Source organism: Capra hircus, chromosome 18, assembly GCF_001704415.2.
Source record: "Capra hircus breed San Clemente chromosome 18, ASM170441v1, whole genome shotgun sequence".
NCBI classification, from domain to species: domain Eukaryota; kingdom Metazoa; phylum Chordata; class Mammalia; order Artiodactyla; family Bovidae; genus Capra; species Capra hircus.
This window is the reverse complement of record NC_030825.1, coordinates 58,700,107-58,711,966: the sequence shown is the minus strand read 5'-3', so window position 1 is coordinate 58,711,966 and position 11,860 is coordinate 58,700,107. Positions and strand designations below refer to the sequence as shown.

The 11,860-nt window shown below is 59.5% G+C and overlaps 2 non-coding genes across 2 annotated transcripts; both read right to left on the bottom strand.

The window, feature by feature from the left end:
* Positions 6,763 to 6,871, bottom strand: MIRLET7E (microRNA let-7e). Its single transcript, NR_129544.1, has one exon. It is a non-coding gene; the product is annotated as a microRNA let-7e (primary transcript).
* On the bottom strand, positions 6,957 to 7,026 carry MIR99B (microRNA 99b). Its single transcript, NR_129806.1, has one exon. It is a non-coding gene; the product is annotated as a microRNA 99b (primary transcript).

The window sequence follows — 11,860 nt, the reverse complement described above, 5'->3', positions numbered from 1 at the left end:
GACCTCATGGCCTGTAGCCCACCAGGTTCCTCTGTCCATGGAGATTCTCCAGGCAAGTATACTGGAGTGGGTTGCCATGTCCTCCTCCAGGGGATCTTCCTGACCCAGGTATGGAACCCGCAACTCTTAAGTCTCCTGCAGTTCATTTCGCCTAGTAAGGAAAGCATCACGCTCTCTGCCACCTCAGGGCCTTTGCACATGCTGTCTTCAGTCTCCAGCACACCTCCCCCCGCCACTCCTACTCTTCCTTCCTGTCATCCCTCATGTCTTCTCCTTAGAGGTTTTCTCTGACCACAAATCTAATCTAATCCAGTCCCCTATCTTTGTCTCTAACAGTACTCCGTCTGTTCCATTCATAGCTCTCACCAGTTTGCAAATACATATATTCATATATACATAGTGAGCATTTAAGACTGTCTCTTAAGTAAGCAAACAAGTCCTTCTTTAGTGCTGTGTCCTCAGAGACCAGGAAAGGGCCCCCCAAGTCTTAGGAATAAGTATGTGTAGAATGAATTCCAGGATTCAACTGGAATGAGCACCACAGCTGGAAGCCTGGGGCCACAATTCATCCACTGGATGTGTTATATTTGGCCTGGAAAGTGTTTTTAAAAAATGACCCAGTTGCCATCATATGAAGTTTGGGAAAAGTCACATAAAATGTTTGGCATCCCTTTACGAAATCTGGAAGAGCTGTAACAGAGGCAGTATTTCCATGAGGCAGCAGTTGGCTGGAGCTTAGCAGCAGCCACCCACTCTAGACAGGGCACACACCCACTTTTCCAGAGTTCCCAGTCTCTTCATTTCTACCCCTCTTTCACTCTTTCTATGTTCTCTGCTCTTATGGATGTTTGAGTTTTCACCACTGTAATGGCCTTCAAAAAAAAAAAAAAAATTGGGGGACTTTCTCAAAGTGGATGGCCGCAATGATTTACAGGTGGAGGTGGCTTTGGAAGTCAGAAGTGTGGCAGGATTTTGTTGTTGTTATTTAGTTGCTAAGTCAGGTTTCAGTTCTGTGATCCAGTGCACTGTAGCCTGCCTTGCTCCTCTGTCCATGGGATTCTCCAGGCAAGAATACTGGAATGGGGAGCCATTTCCTTCTCCAGGGGATCTTCCCCACCCAGGGATCGAACCTGCGTCTCCTGCACCACAGGCAGATTCTTTACCACTAAGCCACCAGTGCTCATGTGGCGGGGGGCTACGGGCTGAATTCATCTCTTCCAAATTGATACAGTAAGGTCCTAAGCCTAGTCCTTCAGAACGTAACTGTATTTGGAGATGGACTCTTAAGGTGGTAACAACATTAAAATGAGGTTTTTCGGGTGGGCCTTAACCCAACATGACTGATTTCCTTGGAAGAGAAGGAAATTTGGACACGTCATTCTGCAAGTCAAGGAGAGAGGCCTCAGAAGAAACCCACCCTGCTGACACTGACACCTTGCTCCCGGACTTCTGGCCTCCAGAACTGTGGGCAAACACACCTCTTTTAGTTAAGCCACCCAGTCTCTGGTTTTTTTGTTACAGCAGCCCTAGAAAACTAATACACAGGGATTGCCAGTTGCCTCAAAATATCTATTTTCTCCTTAATAACATATCACCACGTTTCAGCTGAGAAAGCACCCCGACCCTGCCCCAGTTAAAAGACTACATTTCCCAACCTCCCATTGTAGCTAGCTGTGGTCATGTGACCTAGCTGTGGTCATGTGTCCAAGTTCTGATGGTTGAGATGTAAGTTTAAGTGTGATGTGTTGAGTCATAGAAAGTAGCCTTAGAAGAGATATGGTGCCATTTTATTGGCCCCTTTCCCCTTCTTTCATCCTGTTGCCTGAAACTCAGATTTGATGGCTGCACTCTAGCAGTTATATAGGACCACGAGGAGAAGTAGGATACCCTAGGATGGTAAGGCAGAAAGCTGGAAGGGTACTGAGTCCCCAGGAAAATGGAGCTGCTATAGTAGTCTTAAGTGCCTACCTTAAGACTTATTTTATATGGAAAAAATAAACTTCTCCCCTGCTTAAGACATTCCAGGTTTTACCCTTAGGTTAAACCATACATAAAGGGAGGGAATTGAGGATTCTGATAAGAATCTGGCTGAAGTAATGATCATAGAAGTGATGGTAGAAGCTGGAGAGAAGGGGGCTCTGAAGCCAGGAAGCAGGTGCAAAATGAGGGGTCAAGGACTTAGCAGTCTCTCCTTGGCCACAAGGCAGGCAGGAGCTGTGGTCTGGTGATGGCAGTATGGTCAGGAGGATGTGGTCCGAGTGGCGTGCTCAGATGAGACGCCGGGACGATGCTGGAGAAGGCAGCCAAGGAATATCTATGGGCCAAACCAAATGGCTCTTGGGGGACGGTGTGTGGGATATACCAAGTCAGCCAGGGGGTAGGGGAGAAGCATGGGAGTAAATAGGGGAGGAGCAAAATGCCCAAAAGGGCAAGAGGGAGCTTGTGGTAACCACAAAGGGGCACGAGTTAAAGTCTCCCCAAAGAGGTGCTTCACTGGGAGCCTCGACTTGCAGGTCACCTGCGTTTGAGTCCTGTCTGTCCCAACTATGCGCACACCTGTCTCACTTCCATGCTACCCATCAGATGCACTCCTCCCTATGTGACCTTGGCCGGGTATTTAACCTTCCTGATCCTTGTTTTTTCCCTCATTCATAAAATGGGGACAATATCGGTGTCTACTTCACAGCATTGGTGATGAGGATTTCATGTCATACAATATAAAAGCCTCCTCCTCCCAAACTACATGCTAGGTACCATTAAATGACCATAATGCGATAATGTCTGTGTTATAGAATCGTCAACTACTGGCATTATCATCCCCTCATCTGAGATGGGGAAACCCAGGCACAGAGAGGTTAGGAAATCAGCCAAGGTCACACAGCTAGATTGGAACTCATGTGGCCAAACTCCAGAGTCTCCACAGGTGGCCACTACCTGCGGTAGACACACTGCCCTCAACACACATTAATACAGTGTCGGTGGCCACCACTGGGAACCACTCTGAGCCCACCTGTCCATCTCTCCAGGCCTCCATTCAGGAGGGACCCAGGAGTCGTCTCGATTCTTCCCATCCCCATCATCCTACATACCTCTGGTCCAGACAGCCCCTGGGTCCATCCAGGGGAGCCCCAACTTCCCTATCTGGAAAATGGAGCTATAAAACTCCACCTCATGGGGCCAGTACAAGGACATCCTTTAGGAGGATTATTAACATAAATCACACTTTGCAGACACAGCATCTTCCATGCAAGGGGCAGATTCATCTCAGCCCCCACCAACCATCACAACAAGTTTAAGACACCACTGACCATCTCCTCCCTAGGCCTTCTGCGTCTGCTTTTGACCCACATGGCCTTAGTCAGAACCCCTCTTTCCTGTAAAATCCTCCAAAGGGTTTCCCCACATCAAGAGCAAGAGCTGAAGCGATCATTGGGTATGAAATGGAAAAAGGGGGTCCTTTGGCTAAAGCTGGCTCAAGGACACACCCTAGCGGTTCCCAAAGTGTGTTCCCAGCACAGCAGCAGCAGCACCTGGGAACTTGTTAGACATGTCCATTTCTGGGCCCCACCTCAGACCTAAGGCTCAGAAACAGAGGGTGGGGCCCAGGAGCCTGCATTTTAATAAGGTCCCAGGAGATTCTGACATACACTGTGGGGCTGGAGAACTACTGGCCTACATGGTCCACTCCAGCCCCACTGGCCCCAGGGCCTTTGCACTGGCTCTTTCCACCACCTGGAAGCTCTCTCCCCAGATCACCTGCACAGCTCTCTCTGTTCCCCCTCAGTCTTTGCACAACTGGATCTTTTCATTTGCACCTCCCCTGATCAACCTGTTTAGTAAAATGATCACCCCACTGGCCACCCCCCTTTCCCTCTTTTGTTTCCCTCCATAGCATGGATCACCAACTGACATCTTCGGCATTTCACTGATTACGTTTAATAATCAGTGCAAGCAACCTGAGGGCAGGTGGCTTGCAGTTTGGGTCATAGCCGTGTCCCTGGTGGTGTTCCTGGCACAGTCAGTAAATACCCATGGAACATAAAGCCCCAGCTTCTCCTGGCCTCCAGACTCTCCCTCCAGTCCATCCATATGGCCCTCAAGGATCTTTCTACACCCTGAGCTGACCCTGCCCTTCCCCTGCTCACAGCCTTGTTTCTTTGGGACAGTCTCAAATCTCCCTGACTCCCAGTTGTACCCTGGACGTCCCCCAGGCCCCTCGCAGTCACTGCAGCCTCACCCAGCTGGCCATCTACCCCTTCTCCTGCTCTTCCTCCCAGGGATGACCACTGCCCACTCAGACACGGAGCCAGACCCAGCACACAGTCCCTAACCCTCCTCTTCCCCTCTCCCTGAACAGCTCATCAGACCCAGGCCTGGTCCTCTCTTCTCCACCTTCACAGATTCCCCACCGCAGGTCTGGCCTCCTTCACCACAGCCTCCACCCCGGGCCTCCCAGCCTCCACTCCCTCCCCTGCTCCAGTTGGTCCCACACACTGCCCTCAGGGTCTCCTGCACCCAGAGCAGGACTTGTTTCTGCTCTTTTTGAAAACTTCTGATGTAGGGGAGAAGGGCATTTCCCAGAATTCTCCCCCCACCCCCACCCCCAGCTCTGAGTTCCCCAGCTCTCCCTTTGTGGGTGGGGGAATCTGCAGCTGAAGTCTTCTCCATGCTGCACCTCCCCCCTGCACTGGGAGCCCCCCGGATGGATGGGAAGCTCCTCATGTTTGCGGATCATGTTTGTCAAAAAGCTCACAGGCAAGAGTAGGAAGCAAAAGAAGTAATAGAACTGAAATGTAGAAATAAGTGCGGAGCCCCCAGACCACGGACACGGCCATGAACGCTTCTCCACCCATAGTTCCAGTCTCCAGCATGCAGGGGCAGGGGTTGGAGGGAGTCCTGTGTCATGTGACCACTGTGGCCTGGTGTGATCATTGTTCAACCTGCCCCTCAGCCATGAGGGTCACCCCAGCCCTGTGATCCCTTCACACTGTCACACGCATGTGTTGAGCGTGTCTCACTTCCTCGAGGTTGTCACATGTGCCTGTCTCCCCAGTGATGCTCTCCCTCCCTGCTCCCACCTGTCTTCCGGGCCCCCTAATAGACTCCATCGGTCAAAGATGTGGAATCACTTTGCTAACTGTAGGGAATTTTATCCTAGAGGAAGCTCTCCTCCCTGAAGTCTGTCTCCACTGCTGGAGCCCTCTCCGTCTCACTGAGTTCCCACACCTTGCCGGAAGGCAAAGTGCTTGTCCCCTTTCTCAGATGGGTAAGTTGAGGCCCAAAGTTGGGGACGGGGGCAGTGATGCATCCAGAATCTCACAGCCAGGGAGAGGGCAAGCCACAGAGGGAGGGCAGGTTTCACCTCCCTGAGCCCCACTGGCCTCAGACTCAAGTTCCTTCTGCCCTGAACCCACCAGGCCCTGCCCGTCTCTGCTCCCTGACAAGGTCACCCAGCTCCCTTGGCATCCTACCATCAAGATCACTGTCACGTTCTGGGCTTTCTCCCCCGTGCCCTCCGCCCCACAAAGGTTCAGACATCCATATCCCAGTGCCATGGACCCTGCCCCACTCACCCTGGGCAGCGGCCATCTCCTGGAGGGAGTGGGTCATCTGGGTGAAGGCATCGTGCAGCTGGCCCCTTTCCTCGTAGTCTGGTGGTGGGAAGCAGGGGCTGGGGGGAAACTGCTTCCCCCGGCACCATGTCCCCGAGGTGGTCATCCCTCTGTCTCCGAGCTCTGCTCCCCACGTCTCCATTCTCCCATCTGTGTGTCTCGTCCCTCTCAGTCTCTCCAGGCCTCTCAGGTCCCTCCCTCCACCTACCCTCGGCCCCCCTCCCATCCCAGGAGGATGCTGGGGAGCAAGGGGCAGTCTCCTCACTGATCTCAGTGTCCAGCAGCCCCTTAAAGGCGTCTGCGAAGGCCTCCTCACACTTCCCGAGGTCAGGGCTGTCCAGGCCGGCGAAGATCTGGCAAATCTGGAGACGTTCCTCGTAAGACGTGAAGCAGAGGAGACAGGCCCAGGCTGAAGCCCCAGAGACCACAAGGGCCGCCAGGGAGGGCAGGATGGCGCTCCAAGGGGCCAGCCAGGCCATGGCGGAGGGTCGCAGCCTGGGGGAAAGCTGGTGACTTTTGTGAGGTCACTGTGGTGCGGGGGAGGGGCTCAAGATGCAGGGGTCAGAGGTCAGGTCTCAGTCACCAATCCAATGTCAGGCTCCCCCTGTGGGGGTTTTCAGGGAGGAAGGGGACAGGGGGTCGGGCCGGCAAGCCCCAGGCTGGTGGTTGGGCCGGACGCCAGGCTCCCAAGAACCTCACCTGTGACCCTGGACGTCCTCACAGGTTAAAGGGTCTCAGGGACGCAGAGGCCGGCAGTGCGCTGTGTGTGGGGGGGCCTGCCAGGCCCTGGGGTGGGGGTGGGGGTGCCGGGGAAATGAACATGGCACAGAGACACGGTAAGGGCCCGAAAGGCAGAAACTAGGCCACAGGGAGACACCAGGAGGCCAGAGATCCAGAAAGCACCATAAGAGACTAATGGAGACAGTTTCAGAGGCCGCTGCACAGAGACTCAGTGGAGATGGAGAGACAGAGAAAGCCAAGCAGAGATTTCTGGATGGGAGAGAAACTCTCTGAAGGAAAGGGGAGAAAGGAAAGGGATGAGGACAGGAGGGACAGCCCTGCTTCTCTCCCAGGGTCCCTGCGGCAGCCCCCCCTCCCCAGCCTGGCCGGGTGGGGCAGGGGACCAGGGTCCAGGGGTCCCCGCTGGCCGTCCCGTGCAGGGCGCAGCCTGGGGAAAGCTAGGAGGCCGTATAGTGATCTCCTTGGGTGTCCTCCTCAACTATACAACCTCCTACCTCAGCCCGGGGGGCGCGGCAGGTGGACAGACAGACGGATGGACGGACAGACGGGGCCAGGGAGGGCGGGGAGGGCCGGGGGAGGCCCCAGCCGCGATGGTGAGCCCCCGACACGGACCCACAGACACGAGCTTGTGTGCGGCGAAGGCCCCGCAAGGTCGGTTCTACGGGTGGGTGCCAGGACCCAGGAATCCGGGCCCCCGGCCCCCTCCTCCCCAAGGAACCCAGGAGTCAGTCTCTCGGCCCCTTCCTCCCCGCAGGTCCCCGGAATCCAGGTCCCCTAGCCCCCACTGCTCCCTGAGATTCAAAAGTCCGAGTCCTCAAGCCCCTCTTCTCCCCAGGGGACCCAGGAGGCCAGGCCCCGGCCCCTCCCTCAGTCCCGGGAATCCAGCCAGGCCTGTCTCCTTCGGAGAAGACGCAGCCCGGCTTCCTGGATCCCGGGTCCGAGGGAACTTCACCAGTTTCAGAGTTTGGCCACTTGGGCCAGCTCCCTCCCTCACCCTACCTGTCAGACAATCGGAAATCCAGAAGCTGGGCGGAGGCCGCCCAGGGGCTATATACCCGTGAAAGCCTGTCTGGGTATCTGCTCCTCTCTCACCTCTGCTTTTGGCCTCTCATCAAGTACCACACTGACATCCGTGGATGCCGCCCCAGGCCTGTGTCATCTCTCCGGCTGAGCGCGAGGTGCCATCGGCACCCCCATTTCGCAGGTGGTAAGGCTGAGCCCCAGCCAGCCGTAGGCTGGGGTGGGGAGGGTGGCGGGGGCAGGAGTGGGAGGGGCCAGGCCTTCCAGGCAAGAGGGCCCAGCACCCGCCCTCCCCAGCCCGGGGCTGAGTCTGTGCACCTGAGAACCTCCGCCTCGATCCAGGGCTCCAGCGGTCTCGCTCCCGCCGTCTCCCGCTCCAGCTCCATCTTCCCGGTCCTCTCTCCCGGTCCGGCCTGCTCGCCCTCGGCCTCACCTGGTCCCCATCTCCTGCAGCCTCCGTGTGCTCCTCCCCGGCTCTGCGCTGCCCATCCGCGCCTCCCCCCGCGCGCGGCCGTCCCCGGCTCGCAGGGGCCTTTCTCAGGCCGTGTCTCTCCGCCCTCCCCCGCCTTGCTCTCTCTCCTCTCCTCCTTTCTGCTTCTTTCCCTTTCCCTCCGGCCTTGCCCCCTCCCCTGCTCCGCCCCCCTCCCTCCGTCTTTGTCCCTTTCCTCCCTTCTCTCCCTCGATTTCCCCGTCTCACTCTCCTCCCCACCCCCCCCACAACCCTCTTCCCCCTGCCTGCCTCCCTCCCTCGTCTCTCCATCTCCCGGCCTCCTTCTCCCCCTCCGTCTCCCTCCTTGCCTCTCTCTCTCTCTTTCTCCTTCTCTCCCTCCCGGGTCTCTCGCCTCCCTCCACCCCCCCTTCTCCTTCCTTCTCTCCCTCCCCCTCGCCGCAGCTCGGAGCCAGGTCTGGAGCTGGGGGTGGGGTGGGGGTGGTTCGCGCAGGGGCCCAGGGCCGGGGTAGCGACCTGCTGGGGAGGCGGGGAGGCGCGGAGGGGCGGGGGAGGCCGGGGGGAAGGGCGGAGGGGGGAGCCCAGGGACGGGTCCGCGGACCCCGCTCGCATCCCGCTTCCCTCCTTCCCGGCCTCCCCGACCCTCCGGCAGGGGCGCGAGCCGGGCCAAGGTGGGGAGGAAGGGGAAGGGAGGAGGCGGCCCCCGCCCCCCCGACCCCCCCAACCTGGCCCGGAGCCCAGGCCCGGGCTCCCAGCATGCCCCGGGGCTGCCGGGGGCCTGGGGAGGGGGTGCGAGCCGAGGGAAGCCGAGCGTCCTCTGGGTTCGCGGGGCCGCAGCATCGCCCTGCGGCTCCGGCACGTCTCTCCTAGGGAAACTGAGGCCCGCAGAGAGCGGAGGGCAGGGGGCGGGGGTCAGGACCCGACCGAGGTCACTGCACCGGGCCTCGGCGGAAACGCGGACTCCCCGGGCCCGCAGGCCCGACCCGGGGAAAGGGTTGGCGCAGGACTTCGCCCAGGTCTGGGCCCCCCTCCCCCTCCCCGCAGACCCTGGGGAGCCCCCAAGGGTCAGAGAGCAGACCCAAACAGTCTGGCACCATGGCAACCAGTGGCCCCGCCCCCTTAACCCCCAGAGGGCTGGACTCCAGCTGGGGCCAAAGAGGAGGAGGTGGGGACACCTGGGTTAGGGGGAGAAAGGGTCTGGGGGCCCGAACTCTGGGATTTCATGGAGAATCCGGGGGCTGGAATGTGGACCCGCCCCCCCCTTCCTCCCTTCCAAGGGCTGAGGGAAGAAGAGGCTGGAGGCTCCACGGTCCAGGGCTAAAAAAAGGGGGCTGGGGTTCGGACGCTGGAATTCTGCGGGAGGGGCCGGGTCGCGGACGCCCAGGTCTGAGGGAGGAGGGGGCCGGGGACTGGAATCCCGGTCCCCGAGGGAGCCTGGACGCTGGGCCTCTCCTGCGCCAGACATCCCCTGCCCCCGCCGCTGACCCTGGCCTGTCTGGCAGCCCAGACAACCTCCCCCTCCTCGGCAGCCCCCTCCCACTGGCTCGGCTCACCCTTGACCCCTCAGAGCCCCGCAGCCCCTTCCCTGCCCCTCCCCCGCCCCTCCAGCCAGACGTTAACCCTTCCGCAGCCAGAGGCACCTCCAGAGCCAGCCTCTCCCTTGAGTTCCCCTGAGGGCGCGGGAGGGCATCCCTCCAGAGTCTCCTCCGGCTCCGAGCCTCTCTAGCTATCCCAGCCCCATTTCTCCCCTCCCAGTGGAATCTAGGAGGTGCTCCTGGCCCGCTCCTCCTCCTGAACCCCGGAATCCAGCCCCCCCCCAGTTCCCACCTACAAGGATTCGGGACTCTGGGTCCCCAGCCCCCGCCTCCTTCTCCAGGAACCCAGAAATCCAAGGACCCTGGAGTCCGGGCCCCGGGTCCCACGCCCCTGCCTCTCCGTAGACTCACGGCTCCACCGCTCCCGCGTCGGGGGAAGGGTCTCGGCGGGCAGCCCCCCGGGGCCGGGCCGAGCCGGGCCCCGCTGCCGCCGCCGCCACCGCCGCCAGCTCTCCATCCTCTCCCCGCCTCCGCCGCCCGACGGCCTCTCCCTTTCCTCCCGGCGTCCCAGCCATCCTCCTTCCCTCCTCCCCGACTCCCTCCGGCCTGGGCCTCCTCCCGGTTCTGCGGGCCCGGCTCCCCCGCCCGGGACCCCGGCGGACCAGCCCCCTCCCCAGGGGGGCCCCCGCCCCGGCCCCTCCCCACCGCCCGGCCCAGTCCGGCCTGGCTTCCACCACCGCCACCGCCCGCCCCCTCCGCCCCGCCCCTGCCCCGGAGCTGGCCCCGGTCCAGGGGAAAAAATTCCATCCAGCCCCGGGGAGGAGGGAGCGGGGCGGGGGAGGGAGCGGGGCGGAGAGGCCGGGCCGGGGAGCGTGACGCAGGGAGGAGGGAAGGGACAAAAGGGGCCGGGAGGCGGTAGGGTGAGCCGGCGGCGCTCCAGCTCCTCCCTCCCTCCTCCCTCCCTCCTCCCTCGGCCGGGGCCGGTTCTCTACTCTCCGCTTTCTTTCGTCCCCTCCACCTCTCCTCCCTTTCCTTCACTCTGCCTGCCTCCTCCTGGCCCTGTGCTCCCCCCCCCACCCCCCGCCCCCGTGTCTCCGTCTCCGCGTCTCTCTTTCTCCTTACATCACGCCCCCCGCGCCCCTCCATCAGGGTCTTCTCCTCTCCTCGCTCTGTCTCCCCCTTTCTGCTCTCCCAGCCTCCTTCCCCCGCCCTCCGCTTCGGTTTCTCCACCCACCCACCCACTGGGGGACGGAAAGGTGAATCAGACCCAGATCTGCCCTTGCAGACCGAGCTCACAAGTCTGATGGAGGAGACAGACCCAGACGCAGACAGTTCCAATCCTGGGCGATCGGGGTATGACGAAGGGAGGGTCCTGCGGCTTGTGGGAGCCCCGGGGTATGGGGCAGGAATCCTTTCAGCTGGCGATAGCCGAAAGGGCCTCCAGACAAGGCGGTGGTTGTGACCTCCAAGAACTAGGAGAAGTTAGATCTGAATTGTGAGAGAGAGAGAGAGGCGTCCGTACAGGCATTGCAGGCGGAGGGCGCAGCTGAAGCAGAGGCCCAGAGGAAACCAGGGGGGCGATTCTGGGAGAAGGGCAGGCGGTCAAGTCTGATGGGAACTCAGGACCCTGCAAGAGGAGGCTGAGATGGTGGGCGGGGCCAGGTGCCCAGCGCTTGGCTGGCTGGGGGCGGGGAACTTTCCCATGTGGGTGTCTGGGAGCAAAGGGAGGGGCAGGGTCAGATTTGGGGTGTCAAAGTGATCCCTCTGGGGCCTGTGGGGGATGAGTTGGGGGGAAGAGACTGCTGGAGGATGGTGAGACGGTTGCCTGATCCGAGGCGGGGACCCTGGGGACCCAGAGGAGGGGGTGGGACAGAGAATGTGAGGAGGGTGATGAGGATGGAAGAGGTCAGGAAGATAAAACAACCAGGAGTGTGGCCCTGAGACTGCGGGGGCCAGGAGTTGTTCTGGATGGGAAACCAGAGGGAGAAGGGGGTGCAGAAGAGGGCAGGCACTGTGTGCCGATTGGGACCTAGTGGACATTAGGGCCCAGAGGACATATTGAGGACACATTGAGGGAGTGGTGAGTGTAGGGTCCTGGGGTTCCAACAGTGAAAAATGCCGTCTCCTCCTGCCCTGTCCCTGGCCACCCACTCCTCTCTGGGGACAGCTCATGCTTACCAGTTTCTTATGAATCTTTCCAGAAGAATTATATCCTTTTGTACTTGTTTATTGGGCTTCCCTTATGGCTCAGCTTAAAGAATTTGCCTGCAATGCGGGAGACCTGGCTTCGATCCCTGGGTTAAGAAGATCCCCTGGAGAAGGGAAAGGCTACCCACTCCAGTATTCTGGCCTAGAGAATTCCATGGACTGTATAGGCCATGGGGTTGCAAAGAGTCCCACAGAACTGAGCGACCTTCACTTTCACGCATGTATTACACTAACCCCCTCTGTTTTGTCCCCAGGTGGGATCATATTATTCTATGCTTTTTTTTTTTTAACACTGT